Source organism: Pteropus vampyrus, unplaced genomic scaffold (genome assembly GCF_000151845.1).
Source record: "Pteropus vampyrus isolate Shadow unplaced genomic scaffold, Pvam_2.0 Scaffold240, whole genome shotgun sequence".
NCBI lineage: Eukaryota > Metazoa > Chordata > Mammalia > Chiroptera > Pteropodidae > Pteropus > Pteropus vampyrus.
In genome coordinates this window covers 584,161-597,281 of record NW_011889021.1, presented here as the reverse complement: position 1 = coordinate 597,281, position 13,121 = coordinate 584,161, and the positions used below count along the sequence as shown (strand labels likewise).

The 13,121-nt window shown below is 40.4% G+C and overlaps 1 protein-coding gene and 1 pseudogene across 8 annotated transcripts in view; one reads left to right on the top strand and one right to left on the bottom strand.

Annotated features, from left to right (window-relative positions):
• Nucleotides 1–13,121, bottom strand: part of TEAD1 (TEA domain transcription factor 1) — a 268,691-nt gene that overhangs the window by 231,253 nt on the left and 24,317 nt on the right. The window lies entirely within an intron of this gene.
• LOC111728963 lies at nucleotides 12,151–13,108 on the top strand (annotated as a pseudogene).

Sequence of the window (13,121 nt, the reverse complement as noted above, 5' to 3'; positions counted from 1 at the left end):
ATGGCCACACTTGACAGCTATTGGCTCATTCTCTAAGGAACATTTACAAATCCACACAGGAACCTTTTTTCTGTACAGCAAACTATGGAATGTGGGTTTATACGTGCAATGTGGGAAGCCGAAAGGCAAAACCCACTGCTTAAGATCTGGGCACAGTCCATCACCTGGTAGCAACAAAAACTGTGACCTCAGGGACAGAAGCCATTCAGCCCCTAGGGGGGAACTGCGAGCCAGGCTGCAGATTTGTAATGTTTCTGCTACTGACTTAGAACAGGGTTGACAAACTACAGCTTACAGGCCAAATCTGACCCACCATCTGCTTTTGTATGGCCCACAAGCTATGAATGGTTTTTTGAATGTTTAAATGGTTGAAAATAATCAAAGAAACAATAAATTATGTAGCACTCACATTTTAGTATCCATAAAGAAAATTTTACTGGTGTACAGTCATGCCCATTTGTTTGCATCTTGTCTAGTGTCTATGCCTGCTTTTATATCAACAGAGTTAAAGAGGGGTAACAGAGACCACCTGCCCCGCGAAGTCAAAAATATTTACTATCTGGCCTTTTACGGAAAAAGTTTGCAGACTCCTGATTTGAAAGCACTGCTGGAAGTAAGACCTTGAAAAAACATAAAAAATGTCCAGGAGAAAAATGCAAATGGTCACTTGTTGACCAATTGTTCATATCTAGAATTTAGCAGCACACACACACCCTTTTCCTAAGAGAGAAAATGAGGCTGGACTGGGGTCCAGTGGTTCTGCTTGTCCTGTGGCTCCAATGCGACCAAAAATGAAGGCAGAGCAGAAAGAATTAGCTGGAGCTGCTTCCAGCCCTCAGCAGGAAGCGGACAGGCAGAGCCAGAAAAGGACAGGAAACCCGTCCTAAGTCACTAGGCTATTCTGTGACGTTTTTTAGTGGCAAGTTTCAGTTTTGGAGGGAGGGTGGGTGGAGTGAACTAGGAAGTAAATACAATAATCCTTTGTCAAGATTTTATTTTATTGTTAAAAAACAGATGATTTAGGATTCTTTGTCCTCCTTTCTCCATCTTTCTGACCACCGCTGTTAATCTAGGAATCCCTAGAGCTGGGGTTGCCAGACTTAATAGAAATATAAGATGTCCAGTTCAATCTGAATGTCAGATAAAAAACAAATAATTTTATACGTTTGTTCTAAATATTGCTTCAAGAGTCAATTCATGGAATAAACTTATACTAAAATATTACTGATTTTTTTTTATTTTTTATTTTTTGGATATCCAAATTTTACTGGGCATCCTGTATTTTATCTGGCAACACTACACAGAATCCAAATTATGCAGATATTGTGACCCCAGCCCCTGCTGGTGAAGACCCTGCATGGCAGGTCCCATCTCTGGGAGCCCTGCTTACACTCACAGTGCAGCTCCCTGGGCTTCTCAGTGTGGGGGCTGGTCCACTGCAGCTTCCAGAAACAAGCTTCCCCAGGAGCGGCTGAAGGAAATGCAACCATCCCTTCCTCCCCTTGACACGCCAATTCACATGTGGATGTGCACATCTTTGGGATGTGGGAGAAAACCAAAGTACCCAGAGAAAATCCACAGAGACACGGGCAAAATGTGCTAACGCCACAGGGATAGTGGCCCTAGCTGGGAATCAATTTCTTTCTTCATCGATGTCATAACGAACCGACCTCATCCAAGGACCTGCTGTATCTGGGCCACAACATGATAAGCCCCTGACTAAACAAAAAGACAAAGACCTTTCCAATTTAGTTTAGGTCCAAGCTTGATGTTTTTCCTTGTCAATTCTGACCCAAGTACTATGTAAGACTCACTCTCCACCACCAAGTCTTCCCAGATGGTACCTCTCAATTATTGTCAATTCAGAATTACTCTCTGATATTTGCATAATCAATCTCAAACATACTGGATTTGATTTATTCTCACCCAGATAAAAACTTAGCTTCCCATTTTACTTCTTCCCTAGTATCTCCCACGTGATGAATGTATTTTCCAAAGGCAGAAAGGTTGGTGGTAATAACAGTAATGATGATGGTGGTAACATTTTAGCACTTAACACTCCAGCCAATGTACTTTACATGCATTGTTTAATTTCATCTTCAAAGCAGCTTTGAGGTAAGTATATTCTTATTCCCATTTTACCACATGAGGACAGTGAGAAAGAGTTTAGGTACTTGCGCTGTGCCATACAGTAACTAAGTAGCAGAGCTGGGATGGGCGACATTCAGTTGATGCACATAAGCATCAACTGAAGTGGTGTGGGTGCAGAAAAAGTGAACAAGCCTCAGGGTGAAGCAGTGCCAGCAATGACTCCAGAGATGAATGATCAGAATGGTAGGAGACTCGAGAGCACCTTGACATTTTTATATCTAAGGGCTAAGAACGGTGTTTTTTTTTTTTTTTTTTTCAATAAGGAGCTCATATTATTGAATGGATAGATTGATATATAGAAGGATGAATGGGCAGGCAGAGAAGCAGATGCATGGGTAGAAGGTTTTTGAGGAAAGCAAGGGAGATTCCATGAAGAGATAATTTAAAAAGACTGTCCCCTATATAAGGTTAGTACACCATGTCTCAAAAGCTATAAATTGCCCAAAAGATGTAACTGCCCAAGTGGACCTGGAAATAGACACTCCATGTTTACCCCAGAGTACCTTAATTATACCTTGAGGCCTAGCACTGGGCTGTAGCGCCTTGATGGAGGAAGACTGAGGGAAGACTTAGAGAAGGAGAGCTGAGAAGAGAGGCAGGTTTGGCATGTTCAACTCCAGGGAATGAGAGAGATTAGGAAGCCTGAAGGATCCTAACCAGGAGTCAGAGACAATGACTTTGCAGAAAAAGCAGAACCTTGTGAGGGACCCCATGCTTGCTTCATTGTTACTGTTGTTAATTTGTTATCTTGCTATCTCTGCTACTTTACCTTTGTTACTTTGTTACCTTTGCCGCTATCTGTTTCCTTGTAGTGATTCTCAGTAAGACCTGAGAGGGTAAAGAGCCTGTTTGTAGTCTTTATGGGTCAAGAGGGGAGATGGGAAGCTGCATCTCATGCCCCTCCTCCCAGGACGTGGGGGAGGGAACACTAAAAACTAAAGTGCATATTGGCAGAGGATTGGTCCAGCCTTCAGGCTTCAACCCCACCAGCCTGGGCCCCTGGGGCAAGGGCCTATTTGTGTGTGTATTGGGGAGGTGGGGAGGGGAATCAAGGTATTCAGGGCAGGGGGAAGCTGAGCTGGGAAAATCCCAACATTTGGCCTTAGGTGATCATTGGGGACTGGTGAGGAAGCAGACAAACCTGGATCAAATGAATATTATTTCATAACTAGGCCAATCTCTTTCAGCTCCTCTTCTACTCAGGATTTCTGTTGCTTATAATCACTAACCCTGTATGTTAGTGATTATAAGTGTTTTACTACTTATTTCTTCCTTCGACTTCTAATGAGGCCTGATTATCTCTGCTGGTCGGCTTTCTAAAAATTAAACATTCAATTTTTCTGGTCTTTTCTTTATAAACAGTTTAAACAATACAGAAATGTATGAGGTAGAAAATGAGACCTTACGTAATCCTAAACTCTAAATAAATGACGACTATTGTCATTTAATGTATATTCTCCACTCAAAAATACATACAAAAACATTATAATATGTACTCATTCTATACACATATATTGAAAGTAGAATCACACTATATATACTGATCTATAATCTAACTTTCTTATATAATTTCTTTGCCATCTTTCCATAATACACAAGCTGACCTCATCACTTTCAACAGCTTTATAATATTCACTATGTAGTTTTACTACAGTTTAACTATTTCTTTACTGATAAATGTTTTAAAGCCTCAGTTTGTCACCACACTATAAATGGTATGGTGAGGCACATCCTTGTACATACTTACACAATTCTTCCCTTAGGATGAATTCTGTAAAGTAGAGCCACCGAGTCATAGAATACACACATGAGACATTTTAATCCCCATTGTGAAAATGCTCTCCAGAAAAGCTATACAATTTAGACTCCTATTAGTAGTATATAAAAAAATTTAAAAAATTAAAAAAAATCCCTCACCCCTACACTTCAATCAAGGGTGTTTTTGATCAAAGGAGTTAATACCTTGAGCAAGATAAATTCTCTTACCCACAAAACTGTCTTTGGCACTAATCCATACTCACCTCACCAATTCTGCGTCTTCAAGAAAGACAGGCATCATTCTATGCTTGTCTAGGGTTCAAGAGCCTTACCAGAGTCAACTCTGGGCTGCACTAGAGGATGAATAATTACACGGACCTCAAGTGAAGAAAACTATTCCACAGAGAAGTCCTTAGTTCTGGGCTCTGACCACAAAGCAAAGCGATCACAGGTAGAACCCTTGTCAACATATAAAGAGCCTTAGCTTCTGCAAGACAAACCCCTAGAAATGAGCAGCCGCTGGAATTAAAATGTATATCCCCACTCATCATTCTTGTCCTCTAAGGGACTTTGGAAACCAGAGAGCAGAGTTAGGGCCAAGAGTACATATTTTAAAAATAGAAAAATGAAAGTTCTTTAAAATAAAACCTACTGCCCCCAATCAGTGTAGCATAAGATTCCATGTTACCGCTATCCTTAGGGAAAAACTTCTTCATTAATATACTTTCAGTATGAATCCTGACCAATGCTTCGAACATCTAAATTTTTAATTTTTTGAAGACTATTTCTACCATTCTTCCCTGCCTTCAGAGTTCATGAGACAGAAGTACGATGCTACTTAAGGATCACAGTCATAGGAGCCCACAGCATCCCACTGTGCTAGGATGATGGTGTTGACCACTGGAAACAACAGGGCAATGAGAACTAAAGAGCCCTAGTTCAAATATTTTTAAAATGTAGTTTAATTTACTTTTAAATGTGCCTAGTATTGTGTTTATCTTTTCTCACATTATCAACTATCATCTTCTCTCTCTCTAGCAGATGTTCCCTTTCTACTTTAGAGCCATAAATGGCCTCCTCCAGCCATTTATGCTGTGAGAAGCAGAAACTAAGCAGTTTAGAATTGCAAATTCATTACAAATAAATAGGCAGAGCATAGAGAGAATCACCTGAGTGATGTAGCGAAGTTTGGGAAGGTCGCCTGTGAGTGAAGTGGTTAAGTTCTGGTGCACAGACTTTGTGAAACTCCAAATGCCATCCTTACTTCTGATCGTGTGCCTCAAAATGACTTGCAGACAGCTCTATCTCATCCTTGGTGGAGGGATTTTGTTTTTGACACACAGAGGAAGGGAGTTGGCAGGCCACCAAAGCAAAAAACATGAGGAATGGAAGGGTGATCCTAGGTCTTGGGTCCACTGTTTTCAAAAGAACACATCATAGAAAGTGAGACAAACATCTAGTCACACAAGTACAGCACAAGTAAACAAGTCTTTTGCTGGCATTATGCTTTTACTAAAAAAAAAAAATGCTGCAAACATTATTTCAGTCCCTTACTTAAGCTGTCTGGAAAATCTCCAACTAGCCTACAATTTGGAGAGAGTTTTATAAACCACAACTCTCCTCTTAGGCACAGTAACTGAGATCTGCAAGAGTAATATCGCATGGTGAACTGTGCTGGGGGTCAAGGTCCAAAGATGACCTTGGGCTAGTCATATGCTCAGCTTGGTTTTCCCATCAGTGTAAAATGGGGATAACACCTGCTCTTCTCCAGAATAAAAGGGCTGCCATGGAGAGTGTGAGGAGATCTGACTGTGACCAGCACTACTCTGATGGGGGTCAGCCAGGCTGAGCCTCCCACTCAATCCTGGAGTGTCCATGAACTACAGGACATGTGTGTCAGGGATGTCACATCTGGTCCAGCCAAATCAGAGGATCCTGAGAGTCCTAGAAGAAGCCATATAGGAAAGAAGCTGAATGACAAGTTTGCAATTCAGTCACGGCAGACGGCGGCCTGAGAGTGCCACTGTCGGCTATATACGGCAATGACTTTTAACAGCAGAATTACCCACTGTCAGAGGAAACCTTACATATAACCTCAATATAGAAAACAGATTAAAAGTGCTATTAGAAGTCTTAATTATTTGTTATAGTATTTACTTATTATAAATACAAGACTGTCCTCAAGAACATTAAATCTGAAATTAAGCTTCTAATATAGTTCTTTTATTTCACCTACAATGTACAGTTGCAAATGGTACCTTTTTAACCTTTTACTTGCAGCCTCAGGAATCCACTCAAGGGAAATAAACCAGAAACCTAAAGGCTGGACAGCAGGAAAATTTTAAAGGTAGGTAACAAAAAATGTTCAATCCAGAGAGAGTTAAAGAGTGGTTTCACCGGTCAGTTTAAGCTTTTACTTCTAGAGAAAAACACTATTAAAATGTATCTTAGAACATAATTCAATGTTCAATGAGGTCAGCTCTAAAAATCCCCAGATACTTAGTACCAGGCTCTGACAGATACTTATGCAAAATTTCAAAAGAGTCAAATTTATTTTGTTTCGCACATTAAGTTCAAACTAAGTTTCGATTTCATCACTGACACTCTACCAGCCTTCGTAAATAAGTGTGGTGAGAACACAAGCCCCTATTGCCTAATGGAGATCATCCAATTTATTTTAAAAGTTTCGGCAAGATACACAAGTGAACGCAACCAGATTATATTTGAGATTTAGGCGATGGAGTTTGTCAACCGATATAGAAAGGTGACTTATTACTTCACATGAAATATTTGTTGTTCGACCTTTCCTTAAGTGGTCAAGAACCTGTGGTACTAAAAAGTAAACTCCTACGAATTATTATCCACCATACTACAAATAACTCCTAAAAGTAAAAAGTATCTTAATATAATGTACACTTTATGTATTACATGTATATCATCATTCTTAAGGTCATCTACTCAACTTCTCTTAATGGCTGGTACACAAACCAGCATTTCGGTAATTTTTGTTGTCATTTTTCTCACGATATTAAAATTTTCTCCACGTCTGTGTTTGAAAGAATGGGTCTTTCTCATGTTTGCCTGGATGAACACGTACAAATGCCAAAATGTTGACAACTGCAACATCCACATTTCCATCAAGATGGATCGTAAGAGTGTGAGCATCCAGCCTTAGAACTCTCACTAACCAGGGTGAGCACCTGGCTCCTCTCTGGACTGCATCCTTCTATGACACCAACTATTTTCACAGAGGATGGTGAGGTGGACTTTGAAGCCACTGTGTTCATTTTTCATGTTAGATTAAAACTTGGTGGTAGAATTCTAGGATTCTAAATAACAGGATAAAAGCTTGCGGTCTAGGAAAATATGAGACGATACAGAAGTCCTGCTGGTTTTCAAAAATGAAAATGATTAGAAAGAAGAAATGTAGAGTCCCAGAGAGCTCAGTCAGCACCGCTCCAGCCAAGCAACAAGTTCAGCTCCGAGAGCATTGTAGAAGCTTAGTCCATTCCACTCTTCTTTCCTTCCCAGAGAATGGAGGCTCTTTTCATTCTTTCATTAACTCATTCATTCATTCAGTCATTCCACAGATAGCCACTGGAAGTCTACTTTGCATGGCAAAGGGCTGGGCATATACATGGTGTATGTTTTCATTAGCATAAATTTAATTATATTTTATTTTGGAGACTTCTGCAATATTCTTAAAGGCAACTTGAAGATAACAAAAATGAGTGACCATCACTAGAACTAGGACTCACTTCTATTAATAAAACAATTACAGCACTTGGCAAATGTTAGCTATTACTATCACATCCAAATACTTTTACTTATGCACACACGCTCTGAGCTTCTCTGTACCAGACATGATACAAAGATAAGATATAGTTCCTGCCTTCGAGGAGCTCAGAGGGAGAGAATGGGGTAAATCCAACATATAGAGGACAATGTGATTAATGCTAACACAGGGTAACAGTATGGGCGACTTAGAGAAAGGAAGGGAGGCTGTTACATTATCCTGTAGGAGCTGGGGAGGCTTCTGTGAAATAATGCACGTTCTTCTCTTAAGAGAGAAGAGCTGCATAACAGCAAGAGGATATCCCAGGTAGATACAGGTGGAAGAGAAGGAGTGGAAGGAGACATGGTTGAGTATGCCTGAAATAGAGGAATACTGGATGGGAGTGGCTGGCCAGAAAGTTGGAAGGGAGGACCAAGACTTTTTCACTGGTAGTTAATAAGATTGGGGTCACTTGGTGTCAGACACCTCAATCATCTGTTAACTTCTCAGGGCAAGAGAGTGGCTCCTCCAATAAATTCCGCATACCAAACTAAGAGGTCACACTGCATTCTCCCTGTGCTTGGTAGGCTTGTCCAATACACACATCATCTTCCCCTGGTCCAGGTACACGGAGGGGAGCTCCCAAAACAAACCAACCACAATGCCGACTCAGCTGTAACATAAGATAAATATAATAATACATTGTCTCTGACTTGGCAGAAGTGAAGTTCTTCTAACATAACCCCTTCCATGCTCTAAAATAAAATCTATGCAGTTTTTTGTTTGTTTGTTTGTTTTTTTTAAACAGCATGTCCAGGGCCACTCTGCTTCTAGGAGATTTGGAGTTTTAGCCAATTTGCTTAGAAGATGGCTGTGCAAATTTGCACTACTCCATGAGCCTAAGTTTGAAAAGGAGGAGTGGGCTACAAGGAATAATTTAATAAAAAGCAGAACCCAGAGTCCATGCAATAGATGGCTGTTTCTGCAGGTCAACTCACACTGGGCATCGCTCACCTAGCTCTACCAGAAATGCAATGACTGAATTCCAGCGGCCCCAAATTCACTCACTCCACAGATATATTCTGAATGCCTTTTATACCCAGAGCACTTGGAGAATATAAAGCTGTACAAGCCACAGCTCTTACCCTGAAAGAGCTTACAGTTTAGGAGGAAGAAAAGACACACCTACGAAGAACGGTAAAGTATGCTGGATGGTGAAAGTGACATTAAGGCGCTGATGGGCCTAAAGAAGTGAAGGGCCCCTTCTAGTGAAGGAAGAAGAGAGTGCAAGACGACTTGCTAAAGGAGGCAGCTGCAGAGAAAACAGGAGGTTTTGACAGACAAAATAGATGGAAAAACTGGTACTCTGTTTTCTTGTGGTTTCACATGCCTCACTCAAAATCACAGCAAACCAGTGTGGTAGGTGCCACTATCCCCATGGACTGGGCAGGGAAATCCAGGCTCAGCAAGTGACTTGCATAATGTCATACATGTCATTGGTGGCAGAGCCAAAGACCTCGTTCTCTGCTAAGGGAAGCCTTCCTGGTAGATGGAATGGCATGAGTACATCTGGGAAATGACAAGAATCCAGTTTTTAGGAAGGGTACCTACTAGGCACCAGGGTAGAAAAACTCAGAAATCACATTGCAAGGGTCTCATTCTCCAGGGTGAAGAAAATGTGTGCCTTGGTTGAGTGACGAAGCACACAGGCAAGAGGAGGTTTTTGAGAAATCAAAGTCTGGGATCAGGTCGTAGTGACTACACCTAAAAGGGGTCGGCTGGTCTGTGCTTGAATCCTAACTCTGTAACACTTATTACCCACGTAAAACTTTGGACAAAGTATTTAATTTCTCTGTGCCTCCAGGTCTTCGCTTATTAAATAGGGATGATAATACTATACCTACTTCACAGAATTATTGTGAATCTTAAATGAATTGCAAAGCAGTGAGAATGCCACCCATAAGAATTGTTATAGAAGTATTATTAGATAATGATGGTGATAATGATGCAGCAACTTAATTAACCAGACGAGACACACCAAGGTCGGCAGATTAGCTCAGAGAAGACTGGAGTAATCCAGATAAAATGGTCGTAGCTTCAGGGGGAAGAGAAAAGAAGTAACAACGTGAGAGATCAGAGAATTGGGAAGGGGAAGAGAGATGTTTCACAGAGGCTTGCAGCCTGAGAGAAAGGCAGTGCCACTCTGCCATAAAGGACTCGGAGGAGTCTTTGGTGGACTCTGCTCTTTGCATATCCAGGCACACTTTTCTGAGCCTCAAGTTTTCCATCTTTAAAATGGGGCTAACAATCCTTAGGCTTTCTGCTCTTGGCATTGTTGTGAAGATCAAATAGGCCCATGGACTTGGCCAGAGGACATTAACACATAAAGCACTGCACAGATGAAAGGCATGAAGCAAAAAAGAGTTGTGGCAAGCTACCAGCCTGGGGAATGAGCCCAGGGAGAGACAGAAACTCTACTTAACCCTGTCTGTCCATGATGTTCCCCTATAGTAAGACCGGAAGGGTCAATTCCAACATCCTCACACTGCACAAGTGCAGGCTGGTACCAGCCCAGCATCACTGACACCTGAGGCTGCCACAGCACTGAGGACAGAATACACAAAGGGTCTGGTTCAAGGGATAGACCAGGAGGCAGCCCCCAGCTGACAGCAGAATTCACCATTTCAGGTCACACCAGGGATAAAGGAAGTCCAGAGAAAAATAGTATCAGTTGGCTCTACCTCCTCTAGTTCTCCAGTTATAAAGCCTGTGAACAGATCAAAAGAAAGGCTCTGGAGCCAGCTAAAGAGAAATGGAGAGCAGAAAACTAGCCCTCCAGGGCTGTAGTAGGCAGCCCTCCAGCATTTGCCTTCCACTATAACCAAATGTTTGTTTATATTTCCTGCCTTATCTTGTCACTTGTTGGATAGGATTTCTTCTTGAAACTCATCCTTTTTGAGTATAGCCTATGTAGTCCAGGAAACCATAAAGATCAGCAGCTCATATTCCCTAAGTTTTCTTATTTTGACTTCAGTAGGAACTCAGGACCCCAGCCCAAGTCCCTTCCCTGGCAGACCCAGTTTCTCCCCATCACAATACTCACCACGGTAAGCTGGAATGGTCCCCTTAGTACAACTCTCTCCCACTAGAATTCTTTGAAGGTCCTCAAACTAGTCTTGAGTTCTCATTCTTCTCTGAATCCCTACCACCCAACACAGACCCTGGTACATAATAAACTGAAATTTCACCCCATCTTTTGGAACCCAAAGACAGTGAGAACCCACAGGCACGACCCGCTCCAATTATTCAATTTCCCCCCTTACTCAAAAACATTTTTAATAAAGCAGCACCTCATTTATTCAAGTGTGCCCTGTTTGATTTTCCAAAAACCTGATGTCCCAGATTAAAAAAAAAAAAAAAAAAACCCTAATTTAGGTTTGAGATCTTAGTTTGTGTTTTGTTTTACAGTTCTGTTTGATACGGAAAAGTTCTGGAAAAGTCAAAGGTCTTATCACTCTAAAATACAGTCACTATATTCAAAACACTCCAGAATCGTGCCTTTCCCCTTCAACCAGCTTTTTCATCTGACATGCAACAGTTTTAAAGTTGACAAACTAGAGGAGGCCTTTATTTAAAGAAAGAAAAAAGATCTAAGTAAACAGTTCCTAGTGTTCTCTAAGAATTTAGACTCTAAGAACACAATCTGTCCACACAAGGATAAGTGCAGTTTTATTAAAGAAAACATAACGGGCTTACACACATTCTTCAAATAGTGTACAATGTACACACAAAGAGGCAAGCACAAATTCAAAGGGACAACAGAGTCACCAGTGGGGGACTGCATTGGTTTTGCTCAAAAGCTGAACAAGAAGGAGGGCCTGTGCTGGAGACAGACTCCTCACTTTGCCCTTCCCAAGGTAATCTCTCTCACGGACCATCAAATGTAACTCAGAGAGATGACTACAGAATCATGCAGTGGAGCTCCTGTAACTGTTTTCAAAATATGTTTTGTTGAAGAAACAATCAACCGAAATAATTATAACCTACAAAACCAAGTACTTTGGCACCAAATGGTTAAAGGCCTCAGATACTACTGGTTTCAATTTATTCCAAATATAAACTAAGGAGAGAAAGCAACAGTGTTTTAAATGATTGACCAACTCCATCCAAATACCCCACCCTTCTCATCTGAGAGGGAGGCAAAATAAATAAGTCAAGAAATACAATTTCTAGAAATTCTCCCATTGTGGGAGGAAAAGTTTTTAAGATCAGTATGGCTTTTAAGAATGCTAGCAGAAACTGAAATATATGCCAAAATATTTCTACTGCACTCCACAGATAGAACATCACTTTATTGTTTAATAATTAAAAAACACATTGAATGTTTATAGTTTGCATGCTCTCACTACTTGAGCATTTTTCAAGCACTTGGATGTCAGAATTATAAAAACGAATGAAGAGGGTAACATTCAGCCGGCCATTTGAGGTCACAAACTTTCCATCCTAGAACCGTGGCCCAATTTGTCCCTAACCTTGTGGAGAAATCCCCAGTGCTGGTAAACACTGCTGTGACTTACTTGAAGCCTCAATTGGCCACATTTTGGCACTACACCAAGGTTCAGCTGGTTCTTTCAACCCCTTGAAAAAAATAGTCAATTGCATTCACACTGGTAGCTTCAAACAGTTCACAGTTAAGGAAGCTCTGCTGGTTTGGTGGCCACAAAGGTGTAGATGTGGTTTCATATTGTCAAGATCATAGGCAAGCGTGGCATCATTGGCTATAATGTTTAAAGACCAATCTTTAACATCTGTCTCTTTTTGGTTTATTATTTGAATGTTCTTGGATCGTGTGTGATTAGGCTGGTATCTGAATAAAATGTCAAAATCAGTGTTTTCCATATCAAACACTGCATGAAAGGATTGTCTTTTGCTTTAATAATGTTAATATTAAATGCATGTCTTGGCTTAGCCTAAAATTGGAAAGGATATTCATGAATATACCAACCTGGTACATATATTTATGAAGATAATATTTTAATTGGAAGGCTGGAAATACACTTTATTTATAGAAAAGTTGAGGAAAAGGCCTTGAGAAAACTATAACTTGCTAGGAGAAATAGTAATACTATGTACCAAAGTTAAATCATGTCAGTAGTATAAGAAATAAAATTTAGATGATTTCTCTTTGCTAAAATCACAGAAAGACCTTTTTGACAGTACCTATCTCTATAAATGTTGAAATACTTGGTGGTGTTCTAAGTATGTATCTTAGTAACATCTTTAGTGCCAAAACAGAGTGAATGAGAGCCATGAGCTACATTTTTAATCTAATTTTGATATTCGTATTGTTAATCTATCTGGTTTTATGATTTTTAGAACCTATCTTTGCAAAAATAAAATATCATATGGATATTTAAACAGTGTTATAACTCAGTAA